Source organism: Mytilus galloprovincialis, chromosome 3 (assembly GCF_965363235.1).
Source record: "Mytilus galloprovincialis chromosome 3, xbMytGall1.hap1.1, whole genome shotgun sequence".
Lineage (NCBI taxonomy): Eukaryota > Metazoa > Mollusca > Bivalvia > Mytilida > Mytilidae > Mytilus > Mytilus galloprovincialis.
In genome coordinates, this window is record NC_134840.1 from 65,829,935 (window position 1) to 65,848,461 (window position 18,527).

Here is an 18,527-nt window from a genome sequence, read left to right on the forward strand (position 1 = left end):
AAAAAATATGGTTAAACTGTGTTGTTGACATGAAAACACAAAAAAGTGTATACAGTTTACCAAGGAGGTCATATATCGTCCTTGAGCTTATATAATGAATTCGTTTTTGTCCCGAAATATATTCCTTTAACGAGTTCATATATGTATATAAATTTAAAATATTTTATGATGTGGTACATACAGTTAGCATTATACAGTGCAATATCCTTACGTGTCCGTCGTAGTCTGTCATACATATCATTTTCTACAAATTAGCAAAGCTTAATTATTATTTTTTTTTGTCCAGTAATATAAAATCAGAATGGAAATGAGGAATGTGTCAAAGAGACAACAACCCGATCATAGAGCAGACAACAGCAGAAGGTCCCCAACAGGTCTTCAATGCAGCGAGAAAGTCCCGTACCCAGAGGCGTCCTTCAGCTGGCCCCTAAACATATATAAATACTAGTTCAGTGATAATGAACGCCATACTAAATTCCAAATTGTACACAAGAAACTGAAGTTAAATATAATACAAGACTAACAAAGACCAGAGGCTCCTGACATATATAATTCATTAAACGACTTCAAATATTTGTATACATGATCTCTGAGAAACTGCGACATCTTCATTACAATACATCCGCATTGGATTCTCCTCACTAGCAAAATTCATTTTTTTCATTTTGCGTGTTTTCTTACGTTTTGTTGAAATTCATCTGCATTGAAAAAGTGGATAATAGCTTACGGTACAGTGTCAATCATGGTTCAATTAAGTCCTATAATATAAAACTTCGTAGGTTCAACTCGTTTGCATTCAACGTTATTAATCTGATTCTTTTTTTCACTGATCCACATGGTTTAACATCGATAGTAAAACAAAATAGTCGATAAAAACATTGTTAAGCATCGATAGTAAAACAAAATATCCGATTAACAAGAATGTGTCCTCAGTACACGGATAACCCACTCACACTATCATTTTCTATGTTCAGTGGACCGTGAATTGGGGTTAAAACTCTAATTTGGCACTAAAATGATAAAGATCATATCATATGAAACATGTGAACTAAGTTTCAAGTTTATTGGACTTCATAAAAAACTACCTCAACCCAAAACTTTAACCTAAAGCGGGGCGGAAGAACGATCGAACGGACGGACGAACGAACAAACGAACAGATGGACGAACGGCCGCACAGACCAGAAAACATAATACCCCTCTTCTATTGTAGATAGAACATAAAAACGTGGTTCAGAATCAAATGTAACACAAAATATCCGATAAAAAACGTGGTACAGCTTTGATAGTGAAACAAAATATCTAATAAAATACGTGGTACAGCATTGATAGTAAAATTAAATATCCAATAAAAAATGTGGTTCAGCATTGATAGTAAAACAAAATATCCAATACAAAACGTGGTACAGCATTGATAGTAAAACAAAATATCCAATAAAAAATGTGGTTCAGCATTGATAGTAAAACAAAATATCTGATAAAATACGTGGTACAGCATTGATAGTAAAATTAAATATCCAATAAAAAATGTGTTCAGCATTGATAGTAAAACAAAGTATTCAAGAAAAAACGTGGTGCAGCATTGATAGTAAAACAAAATATCAAAAAAAAAATGTGGCTCATCATTGATAGTAAAACAAAATATCTGATAAAATACGTGGTACAGCATTGATAGTAAAACAAAATATTCAATAAAAAAGGTGGTTCGGCATTGATAGTAAAATAAAATATCAAATAAAAAATGTGGTTCAGCATTGATAGTTAAACAAAATATCTGATAAAATACGTGGTACAGCATTGATAGTAAAACAAAATATCCAATAGAAAATGTGGTTCGGCATTGATAGTAAAAAAAATATCAAATAAAAAATGTGGTTCAGCATTGATAGTAAAACAAAATATCCAATAAAAAATGTGGTTCGGCATTGATAGTAAAATAAAATATCAAATAACAAATGTGGTTCAGCATTGATAGTTAAACAAAATATCTGATAAAATACGTGGTACAGCATTGATAGTAAAACAAAATATCCAATAGAAAATGTGGTTCGGCATTGATAGTAAAAAAAATATCAAATAAAAAATGTGGTTCAGCATTGATAGTAAAACAAAATATCCAATAAAAAATGTGGTTCAGCATTGATAGTAAAACAAAATATCCAATAAAAAATGTGGTTCAGCATTGATAGTAAAACAAAATATCCAATAGAAAAATAGAAAATGTGGTTAAGCATTGATAGTAAAAAAAAATATCGAATAAAAAATTTGGTTCAGCATTCATAGTAAAACAAAATATCGGATAAAATACGTGGTACAGCATTGATAGTAAACCAAAATATACAATAAAAAATGTGGTTCAGCATTGATAGTAAAAAAAAATATCCAATAAAAAATTTGGTTCAGCATTGATAGTAAAACAAAATATCTGATAAAATACGTGGTACAGCATTGATAGTAGAACAAAATATCCAATCAAAAAGGGGGTTCAGCATTGATAGTTAAAGAAAATATCTGATAAAATACGTTGATTGCAACCAATACGAACCTAATATGAAGTTTTATATTATAGGCCAAGGACTACGGCCAACTGTATTCTAGAAACATTTGTCCTTGCAAATAATCCATTGTATTCAAGTGTTTTAAACTTTTAATTTTTATGCCCCAACTACGATAGTAGAGTGGCATTATGTTTTCTGGTCTGTGCTTCCGTTCGTTCGTCCGTGCGTCCGTTCATCCTGCTTCAGGTTAAAGTTTTAGGTCAAGGTAGTTTTTGATGAAGTTGAAGTCCAATCAACTTGACATTTAGTACACATGTTCCCAATGATATGATCTTTGTAATTTTAATGCCAAATTAGAGTTTTGTCCCCAATTTCACAGTCCACTCAAGAAAGAAAAAGATAGTGCGAAGCTCAGGTTAAAGTTTCGGTTAACGTTTTTGGTCAAGGTAGTTTATGATGAAGTTGAAGTCCAATCAACTTGAAACTTAGTACATATGTTCCCTATAATATGATCTTTCTTATTCTAATTAAAGTATCGATGCAAATTTCACGGTCCACTGAACATATAAAATAATAGTGCGAGTGGGGCATCCGTGTACTATGGACACATTCTTGTTTTACTTGTTTCAGATTGACCCACTTTATAAAAAAGGAGTTGTGTGTAATTGTCAATGATAAAACAAGAAAATTATCCAACAAAGTTCAAATAGGGTGGAAGTTACTAGTTATAGGCAATCGTACGGCCTTCAACAATTAGAAAAAAAACCTATGGTGGTACCCGACATGAAAAATATGAAACATTTAAAAAAATAAACTCACGGCCTAATCTATAGGGGAAAAACATGACACGCATAAACCACTGAACTACCGGTTCCTAACCTGAAAATATGTCAAAGTGTCAATTTTACCATCAATTTACATTTTTTTCTTTAGTGAAAATTAAAAGTTCATTATAAAATATTCTTATATGATTTAATTGAGCAAATACATTTGTAGCAGTAATTTATTTTGGAAGTTATCATTTAGAATTTTCTTTGTATTATTTTTATCAATATATTGCATAATTAACGTATACTTTATATTAATTAAATGTGGACTTATGTTAGGCTGTAAGCCAAGTTAACACGATAGCAAAATACAAGACAAGACACGACAAATACTTTCTTAAAGTGTCACCATATGAACATACATATAAAACATAGATATACATAAAAGATTTATACATATATAAAAGATTTATACATATATAAAAGATTTATACATATATAAAAGATTTATACATATATAAAAGAGATACATAAGCCACTATAAAAAGAGTAACGAAGGACTGATTAAAAACACATACACATGACAGAAATATAATTCATATAGAATCATTCAAAACTATTGTTACATAGACATAGATAAAGGCCAACAACAGCTTATGCATAATCCACTCTAAAAAGAGTAATTTAGAATTCAAAATGATGTAATCAAATTAACATTATTGTATAAATGTATATAAAAACTTCGAGATACAAGCAATAAACATATACAACACTTTTCTATTCAATTAGATATCGTGGCAGATTTTGGCAGTGTGAAATTGAATATCATCATTATTAATAAAAAAAAATGAGAATGGAAATGGGGAATGTTTCAAAGAGAAAACAACCCAACCAACGTGTTGGAAAGTATTGAAAAAACAACCCAACCAAAGTGTAAAAAAAATTAAATATAAGTTTTTCATCATTAAACATATTCACAAAATTGAGAATGGAAATGGGGAATGCGCTAAAAAGACAGTAACCCGACCATAGAGCAGACAACAGTCGAATACCATCCGTGGGACTTCAATGCAGCAAGAAACTCCAGCACCCAGTGGAGTCCTCCAACTGGGCCCTAAACAAATATGTTACTAGTTCAGTGATAATGGACGTCATACTAAACTCCGAATTATACACAAGAAACTAAAATTAAAAATTATACAAGATTAACAAAGGCCAGAGCCTGAGGATCCTGTTTTAGGACAGGCGCAAATACGTGGCGGTGTTTAACATGTTTTTTTTAGATCTCAACCCTTCCTGTATACCTCTAGCCAATGTAGAAAAAACAAACGCACAACAATACGCATAGTAAAACTCAGTTTAAGAGAAGTCCGAGTCCAATGCCAGAGAAGGTAACAAAAGAAACTAAGCAAAATGACAATAATACATAAATTAACAAAGGACTTCTACCAGTTACTGACATGCTAGCTCCAGACCTCAACTAAACTGATTGAAAGATTATGGCTTCATCATATGAATATCAACCACAATTACTCCCGTTAGAGGTTTATTATTATACCATCATAAACCATATGAGAAGACCATAACCCGTGTCATACCATAAACTGGTTTTAGAATAAATATGTTTAATTCCGATGCAAAGACCTTATAAAAAGTAAAATCACAAAAATACTGAACTTAGAGGAAAATCTAATCGAAAAGTCCATAATCACATGGAAAAATCAAATAACAAAACACAGCAAAAACGAATGGACAAGAACTATCATATTCCTGACTTGGTGAATCAATATTAAAGTCAAAATATGCAATCTTTAATGACCTGACAACAGTATCATAACTATATTTCTTCTTAATAAGTATGTTTAAACGTTTTGTTAGCTTTTGAGGTGAATACTGACATTTTTGTGCTTTGTAAAAGAATATTACCATGAAACATGGATGTGAAATACCTGAACGTATAAGATGTCTACATGTTGAGTTATATTTACGAATGATGTCCTTGTACCGATTATAAAATTTCGTAAATGTTTTGACTAGTTTGTGATAACGAAAACCCTGATGTAATAATTTTTCAGTAATACAGAATATTCTCTCGCTAAAATCTAATACGTTGTTACATATAAAAAATCGTCAAAGTGACCATTACTATTAAAAAGACTATAATATGCATATATTGGACATTACAATAACACCTGTTTTTCATTTTCAATTACATTACAATCAAAATACAACCTTTAAATTTCTCTAAACATATATTCTCATATTTCCCCGTTTATATTCGAATAGGAGCGACGCCACATCGCAATTTAGACATAGCACTCCTGTATTTACCAAATATATTTAGTACATGTATCTTTAATCAATTTTATTTTAACTTGTGTACAGGTAGCACTGTCTTTTAAATTAAACAATTTGTAAGTCCGTAATGTTTTACAAACATTTTGTGTCAAAATTCTATTTTGCCAGTTTTCTTTATAATCATTATATAAAACTATCTGTGTAATCATTTATTTATACAATACATTATTTTGATGAAAATAAAAATATTAATTATTAAAACAAAGATTTATTTTATATTGCTAATTCTAGTGTAGATAATGTATATACTTTTTAGATAGTCTCTCATAACTCCTTTTATAATGGCTCTTGTATGTTTTATGAAATTGTCTTTAATTTATAAACTATTTACATGTTTTATAAAATGAAAAGGTGAAACTTAAATAAGATATTGTCTTGTCTTCTTTGCAAATCAAAATTACATAGTAGGTTACTGGGTTAATTGAGGTTTTGTTCTGATTAGTTCAAAAGCTCAAAAGTTCTTGGCACCACCTTGTTTTACCAAAAAAAATCAGAGTAACTAAGGTTGCTTGGTTGTTTATCAAACTTGTATGGCCGAACCTAAATAAGTGACGCTAAATCATATCAATTAAATTTGGTCTAAAGAGTGACACTTGTTTGATTTTAAACAAAGAAGACATAAAAACAATTTGAATCGTAGTTGTAACTGTTTTCAGGTGAGTCAAATATATTATTTTTTTATTGTTAATATATTTTGTTTTTATAATTTTTGTTTTGTTTTGTTTTCTCGCATAAAATATTCTCAGAAAGGTTTTGTTACTTTGAAACAAGGTCCGTTCTCCAAAAATCACGTTTGCATTCTTTTTTTTTAAGGTTTTGTATTGAACAAGTTTTTAATCGTGCTGTAGTGAGTGTATTACTATATAAAGAAACTTTGGCTTTTATTATTGTATTAAAATGAAATAAAATGAAATCTAAAATTAATCACAGTTAATAATCTAATCACAAACAAATATTTTGTTTTAAATATTCACGAGTTTGTTCATACAAATATAAATGTTTTGAGATATATAGTTATCAAAGGTACCAGGATTATAATTTAGTACACCAGACGCGCGTTTCGTCTACATAAGACTCATCAGTGACGCTCATGTCAAAAGCCTAAAAAAAATCTTCTCATTCAAGCAGCATTTCAAAATAAAATAAGGCACGAACGGAAAAAGGAGGCGAACGTGTGGGATACGAACGTGTAGTTGCGAATATGTTTTGGGAGCGAGCAGACCACTTTTGAAATCTGAAGCTATATTATTTATAGAAGTTATGCAAGACTTTGTGGCCAGCTGTTGCTGTTTCTTATCAAATATACAAAAGATTTTCAGTGGCATTTAAAGTTTCAAGTCCACAGACGACCTTCTATTTTTGCTATTACAGGACCCTAACTATCTATAATTTATGTGTTCTCGTCATTACCATACATGAAATATTTGCCACAGGACGTAAAACAGACAAAATTCAAACAATTAATAAGTAATTCCATTTCACAGTATACATAAACACAAGATATAGTACATTGCTAGAATGTAATATTTCCCTGCATATGATTTTAAAAAATCCTATGGGGGAAAATAATATCCTAAATGATTTTGATGCTGTTTTCACTCTTATTGTAGATCCAGGCGATATGTGCAAATTAATCCAAGAGACTATGTAGTAACATTCAAGCAGGGCATAAATACAATGTATATACCTCCAACTAGTATTTGGAATCGATAAAGATACAAATATAAAATCCATGATACTAAAACCTATAAAGATTAAGTATTAAGATATAAAAATATAAGAACATAGCTTATGTCATACAAGGACAAATAATTGTATCAATTTTTAACTTCTTTTATAGCTTATATATAATGAATACAGAAGTTGGGGTACATGCATTTCCCGAATACAATGGCGATGCTGACGTGCATATGCTAGATGCAAATTACATTGTTGGTGTACAGAATAGTATATATAGAGCAGGCTCAGGAGCAGGAGCGGAATTCAAAGGATTAAAAAGCACATGCCGCTGCTAAAGCTTTTAGAGTAGACGTCGCGTTAAAAGCTGGGGATGATTTAGAGGCGTTCGTCAAAAAGGGACATGTGATTGGAGCAGAAATAAAAGCTAGAGGGACATTGGTAGATGCTACTATCGGCCCTTTTAATGTTCATCTCAGAGTTGGTGTTTTAACCGGGGCTAAGGTAGAAGATGGGACCATAGAGGCTTGCTGAATGTGGACTTGAAGTTGGGAAACGAATTGGAGTTTCTGTTTTTGATAACGAATTCATCGTTGAAGCGCTCTCACTTGTTGGCAAAGGATGGCTTAAGGGAAGTTTGGACGAGTAGCATTTGTAAAACATTGTAGTTTTATATTTTATTTTAATGTGAATTTGCAGATCTACTGATACTATGCTAAGTTAATATATATATATAAAAACACATGTTAACTGATTGATTAAACATTCGTTTAATGCTTTATTTTTATGTATGTTTTAGAGTGATAATTTTCTTGTGACTGTTGTTACTTAATAGATCTGCGAAAAATTGAAACTGACGAAATCTGGTTTCAGTAACGGAAAAAATATCCGTTTTCTAAATAATTTTTACAACTTTAATAAACAGTACACCATTATTACGGGTGCCATTATTGCATCCAGAGTTGTAAAACTGTCATAATAGTAGTAACCTGATATTAGAGATATATTTGCGACCGACATAAATTAAGGACATGTACCTCTCAAGGATTTACTTAGATAAGTTTTTGGAAGTGTGTGTTAGATGTTCGGACTCCTTGTTTTTTCCAAACGATACAGGGTAAAATAATTTGCCCAATAACACTCATTTTTATGTTCATATAAGACTTTACAAATAATTCATATATATATTTATATATATAAATGGTCACTTTCCAAAATTTAAGAAGATGCTTGATTTCTTTTCTTTCGATTTGAGACAAAAAAATTATTCAGCATTGTATCAGTAGATCTGCAAATTATAACAAATGTTACTCGTCCAAACTTCCCCAAAGCCATCCTTTGCCAAAAAGTGAGAGCGCTTCAACGGTGATTTCTTTATTTAAAATAGCAATTCCAATTCGTTCCCCAAGTTTGAGTCCACGTCCAGCAAGCTTTGCCTCTACGGTCACATTTTCTACTTAGCCCCGGTTGAAACACCAACTCCGAGATGAACCCTAAAAGGGCCTCCTGAAGCATCTACTAATGTTCCGCTAGCTTTTATTTCTGCTCCAATTAAGTGTCCCTTTTTGGCGAACGCCTCTAAATCAGCCCCAGCTTTTGCCGTGACGTCTACTCCAAAATCTTTTACAGAGGCATGCATGTCATTTTTCATCCTTTGAATTAAATATGACTGCTTCCGCTCCTGCTCCTGATCCTGCTCTATATATACCATTCTGTACACCGACAATGGCATTTGCATCAAGCATACCCACGTTAGCACCGCCATTGTTTTCAATCACATGTTCCTTTTTGACAAACGCCTCTAAATCAGACCCAGCTTTTAGCGTGACGTCTACTCCAAAAGCTTTAAGGATGTACACCTCTGAGGAGCCAAAAATTTCTAGAATTAAACTTTTTTTCTTAACCTGATCTTTGGGTTTACTACACTGTAACAAAATAATTTGGAAAGAAAAAATGATATGGTGGTGCACTTCTTTTTTTGCTACGGCCCTTTGAATATGCCCAATTTTGATGATTTTCTCATCTTTCATCGATTTTTACCTATTTTTGGGCTTTTTTTGTGAAAAAAATCACAGTTCCACAATTAAACTTTTTTTCATACTTTCTATAAAGATGAAGTGAACTAATCTGAATAAATTTTACTTAAAAAACTATAAGTAGGTGTTGATATAAGAACGTTTTATCATATTTTGACGCTTTTTTGTGTAAAATTTACCATGCTGTCAATTTTGTATTTTTGTGATTTTTCTCAATTTTAAGAAAAAAATGCATATTATTTCAACTTTTGTTTTATAAATGATTGATAAAATACATATCTAAGAAGTTTGAAAAGACCAAAATGATATGGGATGTACATGATTCTTTGTATCCCTCACCCATTTTCTCAAAATTCTGGCTAAAAATACAGACTTGATTGGTAGTACAATTTGAAAACTGGATTACTCAAAAACCATTCATTGTAAATACATAATTTTTTCACAGAGGTATTTCTGTGTGTGTTACATTGTAGTGTTGTGTCGTTGTTCTCCTCTTATATTTAATGCGCTTCCCTCAGTTTTAGTTTGTTACTCCGATTTTGTTTTTTGTCCATGGATTTATGAGTTTAAACAGCGGTATACTACTGTTGCCTTTATTTGATTATAATATTTTTAAAATTCATTGATATTTTACACTTGTATCACATCTAGCATACGCGCGTCAGCATCGCCATTGTGTTCCCCAACTTCTGTATTCATTATATATATAAGCTATAAAAGAAGTCAAGAATGGATAAAATTATTTGTCCTTGTATGACATAAGCGATGTTCTTTTATTTTTATGTCTTAATACTTAGTCTTTATATGTTTTGGTATCAAGGATTTTATATTTTTATCTTTATCGATTTTTATAAATTGAATAGAATACGTTGTCTGTATTTTAAAATAACGATTGTGTCGTCCCACCATAAAACTTTCAAAGGACGGCTTTAATAAAGCAACGAAGAATCCTTAATGAAATGCACTCTTTTTAAACATCAACCCTCTTTTGAGGTAGTCATTATAGGAGCGAAAGACATTGCATACGGTTTCAAATACTAGTTCGAGGTATATACATTGTATTTATGCCCTGCTTGAATGTTATTACACAGTCTCTTGAATTAATTTGCACATATTGCCTGACTCGACAATAAGAGTGAAAACAGCATCAAAATCCTGTAGGATATTATTTCCCCCATAGAACTTTTTTATACATGGAAATATAACATTTTAGCATTGTACAAGAGCGTGTCTTCGTGTATACTGTTACATGGAATGACTCATGAATTTTTTTATTGTTATCTGCTTTACAACCTGTGTCAAAAATTGATGCTAGGCTAAGCTATACTTTATTGTAGTTTTAACATGGGTAAGCATTATATTCGTGATTATTTTTGCCAAAGCGATAGTGTTTGTGTAGGCTATTTCATGAACCTCCCTTTCTTGTTTGTAAACCAGCAAACGACTGGCACTATGAATTTTCAGAGGGAGGAGTTTGAAAAGCCAGCATGAACGGTTGTTGTATCTAATTCAAATATGTCAATTTCCAAATGCAACATATTACAGTCATAACAAATGAATTAGTAACAACATGTGCATCATTTTAGAGTTTTGAAGTGTTTTAAATTAATGAAATATTTTAAATGCATGACAATTTGATGAAATTCATTATTCTGTAGTGGTCAATATACGCATGTGCATACATATTTTATTGAATTTTAGAGCATGGGTTTATTAACAAAGCGAAAGAAGCACGTCATGTCTATTCATGACGAGAACACATAAATGATATATTGTTAGGTCCTGTAATAGCACAAATAGAAGGTCGTCTCTGGACGTGAAACTTGGAATGCCACTGAAAAATTTGGATATATTGGATAAGACAGAAAATTAGCCTAGCAAAATTTACAGCTGGTCACAAATTCTTATATACTTCTATAAATTATAAAGCTTCAGGTTTCAAAAGTAACAGCTATCTGGTTTGTTCTCTTTTTAAAAACAAATGCATATACATGTTCTCATCCCACACTTTCGCCTCTTGTGTCCATTCGCGCCCTACATTTATTCAAATACCGATTGATGTTTTTAGATGTTTATATTAAAAGCTTTATATTTGTATAATAAAATTCGTGAATATTGTAAAAAAAATATTTATTTGTGATTAGATTATTAATTGTGATTTATTTTAGAACACTGATAAAAAAAAATAACAGTTTGTATCTTGTTTGATAGCCGTTTGAAATCTTCTGCCTTTCTGTTACAGTCTGTTAAGAAAAACAAATGTTCTTTATACAATAAAACACAAACTAAAGAACGATTAAAAACTTATTCATTTCAAAAACTTTTAAAAACAAAATATGAACGTGTAAGGTGCAAACGTGAAAAGGTCGAACGAGAATGGGAGCGAACGTAATTTTGGGCGAGCGGAGCTGGATTCAAAGTAACAAAACCTTTCTCAGAATAATCTATGCTAGAATACAAAAATGATAAAACAAAATATATTAACCTTTAAAAAAAATATTTAACTAACCTTAAAATGGTTTTATTGTCTTCTTTCTTTAACAGCATATTAAAGTGCTACTATCAGATCAAATTTACTTTTACAATTTCGCGTCACTTTTTCATGTTCGGCCAATCAAATTTGATAAACAAGCAAGCAACCTTAGTTACCTGATTTTTTTAATTTAATTTAAGTACAAAATCCTGAATGAATGAATGAATGAATGATCTTTATTCTCATAAACCAAATACATAATTACAGAGAAGATATTACAATAATATAACATATATAAGATATAGCATGTGTGAAATGCAAAATTAATATGATAAATATTTACACAAATGATAAATAAACATATAGTTGTATTAACCAGGAGGATAGACTTTCACAGACATAGAAACAAAACAAAAAAACAAAGTTTCTCAATCTCAACAATATTTTGGGTTGAACATACTTGTTTGAATTTGATAACATTTATATTTTTATTACAATAATGTGGTAAGTATTTGAATCTTTCATCTTTAAAATAATTACATGACATCATGATATAATGGTATTCATTACCAATGTCAGCTGAGACGCAAAGGTGACACAATCTTTTAGATCTTGGGATGTTGCGAAACCTTCCCGTCTCGATGGGCAAACGGTTATTCCCACATCTAAATTTACATAAGGTTATCAATAAATTAAATGGTAGTACTGATAAATAGTGTTCAAATTTAAAAACATTTTTGTACAATCTATAACACAGCCCCTTGGGCGAGTTGTTTATTTCTGTTGATCATTCTTGAATGAACTGGTCTCTTAATCTTTGCTGAACACTTAATACAACCCAACGTTTCTCAAATAAGTTGTGATTTTGCCATATATTTGACATTCCACAGTCATCAAAAATTTTCTTTATATATAACATCCATTTTCTATCAAAACCATAGTTATTGAGATTTAAATATAACAGCTTATATAATAAACATGATATTTTTAATCTCTTTTTCTTCTTGTAAATGACACCAGTTGTAATCATATGTGACTTGACGGTAACTGAAATCGGGTATCTTCCCAATTCCCCATAGACCATGAAATTAGGGGTTGAATTTTTTAACCTCAATATATGTTTTCAAAAACGCAAATGAACTCTCTCAAGAATATCTAAAGTTTCGAATCCCCATATCTCACACCCATAAATTAGTATAGGAACAATAGCCTTATCAAACATATCTAGTTGGCACTCGATCGACAAGTGATTTAATCTGGATTTTTTTAATTACAGCATACATTGCTTTAATCTCCTGGTCACGTAGATATTTTCTGGTGGAAAGAAATGAGCCACTTTTAGAAAATATAATACCAAGATATTTATAACTACTGACTATCTCAATTTCATTTCCATCTATATTATTTAACAAGTTTCTAGGTATTCTACCTTTTGAGAATATCAATTTTCGTTTTATTTACATTAATTTTCAATTTCCATTTTTTACAATATTCTAAAAACTTGTCCAACGTACATTGTAAATCATGGCTAGATTCAGCAAGTAATATTGTATCATCAGCATACAATAACAAAAAAAAATAAAATATACAAAAAGTTCAGCATACAATAATAGAAAAAACTAAAATATACAAAAAGTTCATTTTCAAAATCTTTTGTTACAGACTGAATTCCTTCAATATTAGAATTTTCTAAAAATTCTTGTAAATCATTTAGATACAAGGAGAAAAGCAAAGGAGAAAGGTTTTCCCCTTGTCTTGCTCCTGTTTCACAAGCAAAAATATCAGAAACTTCTGAATTATGAACAATTCTAGATTTGACATCATCATACATATTTTTAATAATTCTTAGAAATTTTCCGTCCACATGGTTTAATATCAATTTAAAAAATAATGAGTTTCGATGAATAAAATCAAAAGCTTTTTATAAGTCGACAAATACACAAAATAATTTCTTCTTTTTCACCCGTGATAATTCAAATAAAGCATATAATGAAAAAACATGATCCGTTGTGGAATAAAGGTGTCATACCACCAATTAAAAGTCTCTATCTGTTCAAACAAATTTTATAATTTTCACAGCTTTCTAAATATTTTACCTTAAGTTTAACTTCATAGAAACCAGGGGTGGTGTTCTCGAAGCTATCTTAGGATTAGGACGTGTCCTAAGACCATCTTATGACAAGTCTTTGTCCTAAGTCGTGTTCTCGAAGCTCTCTTAACTTAGGATATATCACACTTTCGTCCTTACTTTAGGACACCTAATTAGGTGTCTTAAGATCATCATATCTTCATCCTAACTTGTGCATGCTTTTTTCTCATTTGTTTACGTGAAGATGAACGTGAAAAGAGATTGTGCATAATTTTAACCTTTGAACGTCGTATTTTTACGATACGATGACACTACGAATTCAATATTCTCATTTCAAAACAAATTGTTTTACAGTTTATATCAAAATCCTATTTTGATATTATTTTTTAACTAAATTTAAAATCATGCATTTTATTTTCATTAAATACTTGTTATTACAAAATTTTGTAAACAGATTTATTAATTAGTTTCGTCACTAATAAATGTTTTATCAAACAATTACTTTAACTATTTAGGATTTCGCACATAGGACATGTTTAGGACGTCCTAACATAAGATGCGGCTGAGATAGCTTCGAGACGCAACTCAAGAGTGTCCTAAGTCCATCCTAAGTCCATCCTAAAATCGGTCTTATCTATGACTTACGACGAATCTTAGGATACTTTCGAGAACACCACCCCAGGTATATCCTGAATCGTACATGTATCAGCTTTCTACATACCAATTTTCAACAGGTGTTTAAAATCATATAAAAAGAAAAGGCCTTCCGAATAGAGGTACCACTAAAAATAACCCCTGGTTTTCTGGAAATCTTAAATTAGTATACTATGGAGTGCACTAATCCTCAATTTTAAATGCAAACTCATAAACAAGTAAATTTTAGCTCAAAATGGTCTAAATATATTTCTCATTCACCAAAAGTTTCATTTCTGCCAATTTGTTGCTTAGTTTAAGTAAACAAGGACATCAAATGCACTTTTTTTTGTCCGAGTAGGCCTACTTTCACATACGTTCTAAATTTGAGGGAGTAATTGGTGGTATGACACCATAACCTTGCCGGAACTTGCCGGAAACCTGCTTGGTTTTCATTTAAGATATTATAATTTTTAATAAAATCCCCAAGTCTGTCGTTATGAATTGACGTGAAAACTTTCCCTAGACACTCAAGGAAAAGTGTAATCGGCCTATAATTTTTGGCGTCTAATTTACTCCCCTTGTTTTTGAAAATAGGTATTACATTTCCAATAAGTCAAATTGAATCCTCAGGCAAGATTCTCGTATCAAATACAATATTAAAATAAATGTACATAAATATCAACCATACAATCAAGAGAAGAGGAAATATATTCATTAATAACTTGGTCTTCACCCGGTTATTTATTATTTTTAGCCTTTTTTACAGCTTTCAAAATTTCATCCCGGGTTATTGGACAATTCAAATTTTCGTTTACTGTATCAGAATTTATATCGTTTTCTATAATAACCTCATTTTCGAACTTATTTTTGTTTAAGTGCTTGAAAAAATGAAATAAGTTTTGCAGTGAAATATTGCTTTTCTCTCTTTTTCTACCTCTATTGAACAATTTCCAAAATTCTTTTGGATTTTTTATTTTCAATCCCTTCATCTTTTTACTCATTTCAGTATTATGATTCTTAATATTAACATCCATAACTTTTTTATAATGTAATTCACTTTGTCTAAGTCGTTCTTTAAAAATGTTCGACCCATAATGTTAGTATAACCTCTGAGATTTTCTAAATTCTCATTCGCTTTTTTACAATCTTTATTGTACCAGTCTTTACTAAACTGAGCACTTAAACATAGTTTTATTAAATGTTGAAGTTCCGAATGTTGCCTTGGCAGATTCGGTTAAAGTATCACAAATATCAGTAACAATATTATTCATATCATATTTAGTACATTATTTGCATCATTTACATATGCAGACAACTATAAAATATATCATCAACTTTATTTCTATCTATATTGTTCTTATACTCATTACATTTTTCATTTTCCCATTTGTTAACTCTTTCGTCACCACAACAAAATGTTTCTGTTAACAATTTGTCTTTTATTTCATCATGTGTATACAATTGTATAGACAAAGGAGAATGTACATCTGAAAAAAGTTTACAAAAATTTAACACTTCATGTTTACAAATGTTGTATAGAAAGTGAGTAGAACTCAACACATAATCAATAACGCTAGCATTTTTCTACTAGTTGACTACCTGTTTTGTTTTCTTCCAGTCTACCGTTTAGAATAAACATTCTGTTATTTTTACAAAAATCAATTATTTTTTTTCCATATCCATTTACTACAGTATCTATACTATTTCGAAGCCTTGGTATACCAAGTTCATCTAAAACATCAACATCATTTAATTCATTATTATCTGTGATATTATTTTCAAAAGAATTATCTTGATCAATGTTATAAAAATCAGACAAATTTCCCGTGCGACTATTATAATCGCCAAGCATAATAATATAGTTTGTTTTACTACAAAAAAAATGTAATTTAAATTCAATTTCAGTAAATGCATCTTCTAATGTACATATGAAGTATTTATCGGTGGGATAATATATATAATTCCAAAAATAGCATCATTTGTTAAATCTCAAACTTTTTGTCTATACTAAACCAAAGTACAAATTGGCAGTCCGACTGAATATATTTAATATACTTGTCTAAATATTTTTAAAACCTAAAGCAATACCACAAGATTTGTGATTTGCTAGCTTCTTTCTATTTTTATAGTGAAAAATAAAATTACCACAATCTATTTCGTCTACATCATCTAGTTTTGTTTCTGTTTAACAAACAATGTCATGTTTATCTAATAATGACTTAAATTCCGGATACAGAAGTTTTGTTTTAATACCACATACATTTAATGAAAGGATTTCAATAGTTTTATTGTGAACATCAATATCTTTATTTACAGGTAATGAACACGAGTGAAGGTTGCTAGTTTGTTTACACTGTTCATTTCTAACGGTACTGTTAAATCATCCACGGTATACCTAGTTCTGACCTTTTTGGGGATCTCTACGGGGTTGTGAATATTTCGACTGGTTGAATTCTCTCGGTCGAGCACCTTGTTCGTTTTGTTGGTGGCGTGAACGTGTCTGTCTATCGTTAGTGTCCATTTCTTTAGTGGTGTCTTTTGGTGTAAATTCGTTCCCTTCAATAAATAAGCGGTCCCTTTTAAAGCCTTTTTTCTTTCACGACGTGCCTCTTGGAAGTGGGGCAACAGTGCCTTCCTACGGTCGTTTATCTCCTTCGGAAACTGTTCATTTATGCCGTATTTTGTGTCTTTTAATTCTCTAGCCGCTTTCCGTACGAGTTCTCGCTGCTTGAAATTCACAAATCTACATACTATTGGTTTAGTAACAAATTTAATAGAACCGTCAGGAATTTTTTCGGTGAATTCTTTACCGAAACGATGAGCTCGATGAAACTTCGGTAATATTTCCATTTTTAATTCAACTGTCATAAAATTTTGGATAATTTTCTCCGTTTCCTCCGACTGTTCAGACTCCTCATCGATTGGAATACCCTTAATTAACCACAATAGTCCAGCTCTTATGTAATCTAGATTTGTAGACAAGACAAGACAAGACAAGACAATATTTTAAATAAGTCTCAACTCTTCATTTTATAAAGCATACAACCAGTTAATAAAACAATATCATAAAACATACAAGATATTATTATATAAACAAGAGATTAAACAGAAAGTTTTATTTGATAATTATATAGAAAACTGACCGAATAAAATATTGACACAAAATACTGGAAAAATTTATGGACTTATTGTTAAATTAAAAGACAATTATGGAAGTGAATTATATTAATTATTAAACATTTATCGAATAAATAAAGAAGTACATTTAAAAAAAATTAAAATGCAATGTAGCTCCGTTGAGAAACTTATCAGGGCGGTATTAACATAAAAATGTAGGCGAAAGAGTGTGTTTTACTGATTTGTAGTGATATTAAAGATTAAAGAGGGAAAACATGTTATATTAGCATGCCCGTGAAGCACCAGTCCCACTAGACCACGATCGCACCACGCTCATCACGATCTAAAATAAATTCAGATCGTGGTGAGCTCGCGGTATGAGCGGCATGAAAATGTAAATTATTATTAACTTTGCTTTCACGATGCTACTACGTCCTCGTTACGCTACTAAAACGATCCCGCTACCATTATACCACGTTCTCACTACGCTTATCAAGATCTTTCTACGCTCCTCACGTTCTCACTATGACCATACCACGATCGTACCACGCTTCTACTGCAATTATGGCACGTTCTTACCACGATTATACTACGTTCTCAGCAATAACGTCACCATCTTGTTCAATATCAATACAGGTCCATTGCTTCTGTTTCTAATTCATACGTAGATTTCTCGAAAACAATACTGTCATTCAACCCGAATCTACGAGAACACGTGAGTGTGGTGGTAGGGGTTGATGTAGAGGCAGAGGGAGCTCTGATAATTACGAATCCTGATCCAGCAGACATGTCGGACCGACCAATCCAACTTAAATTATAACCTATTGCTGGTCTATCAAGTTCAAATAACGATGTTTTAGTGAACGATACCAGGGATG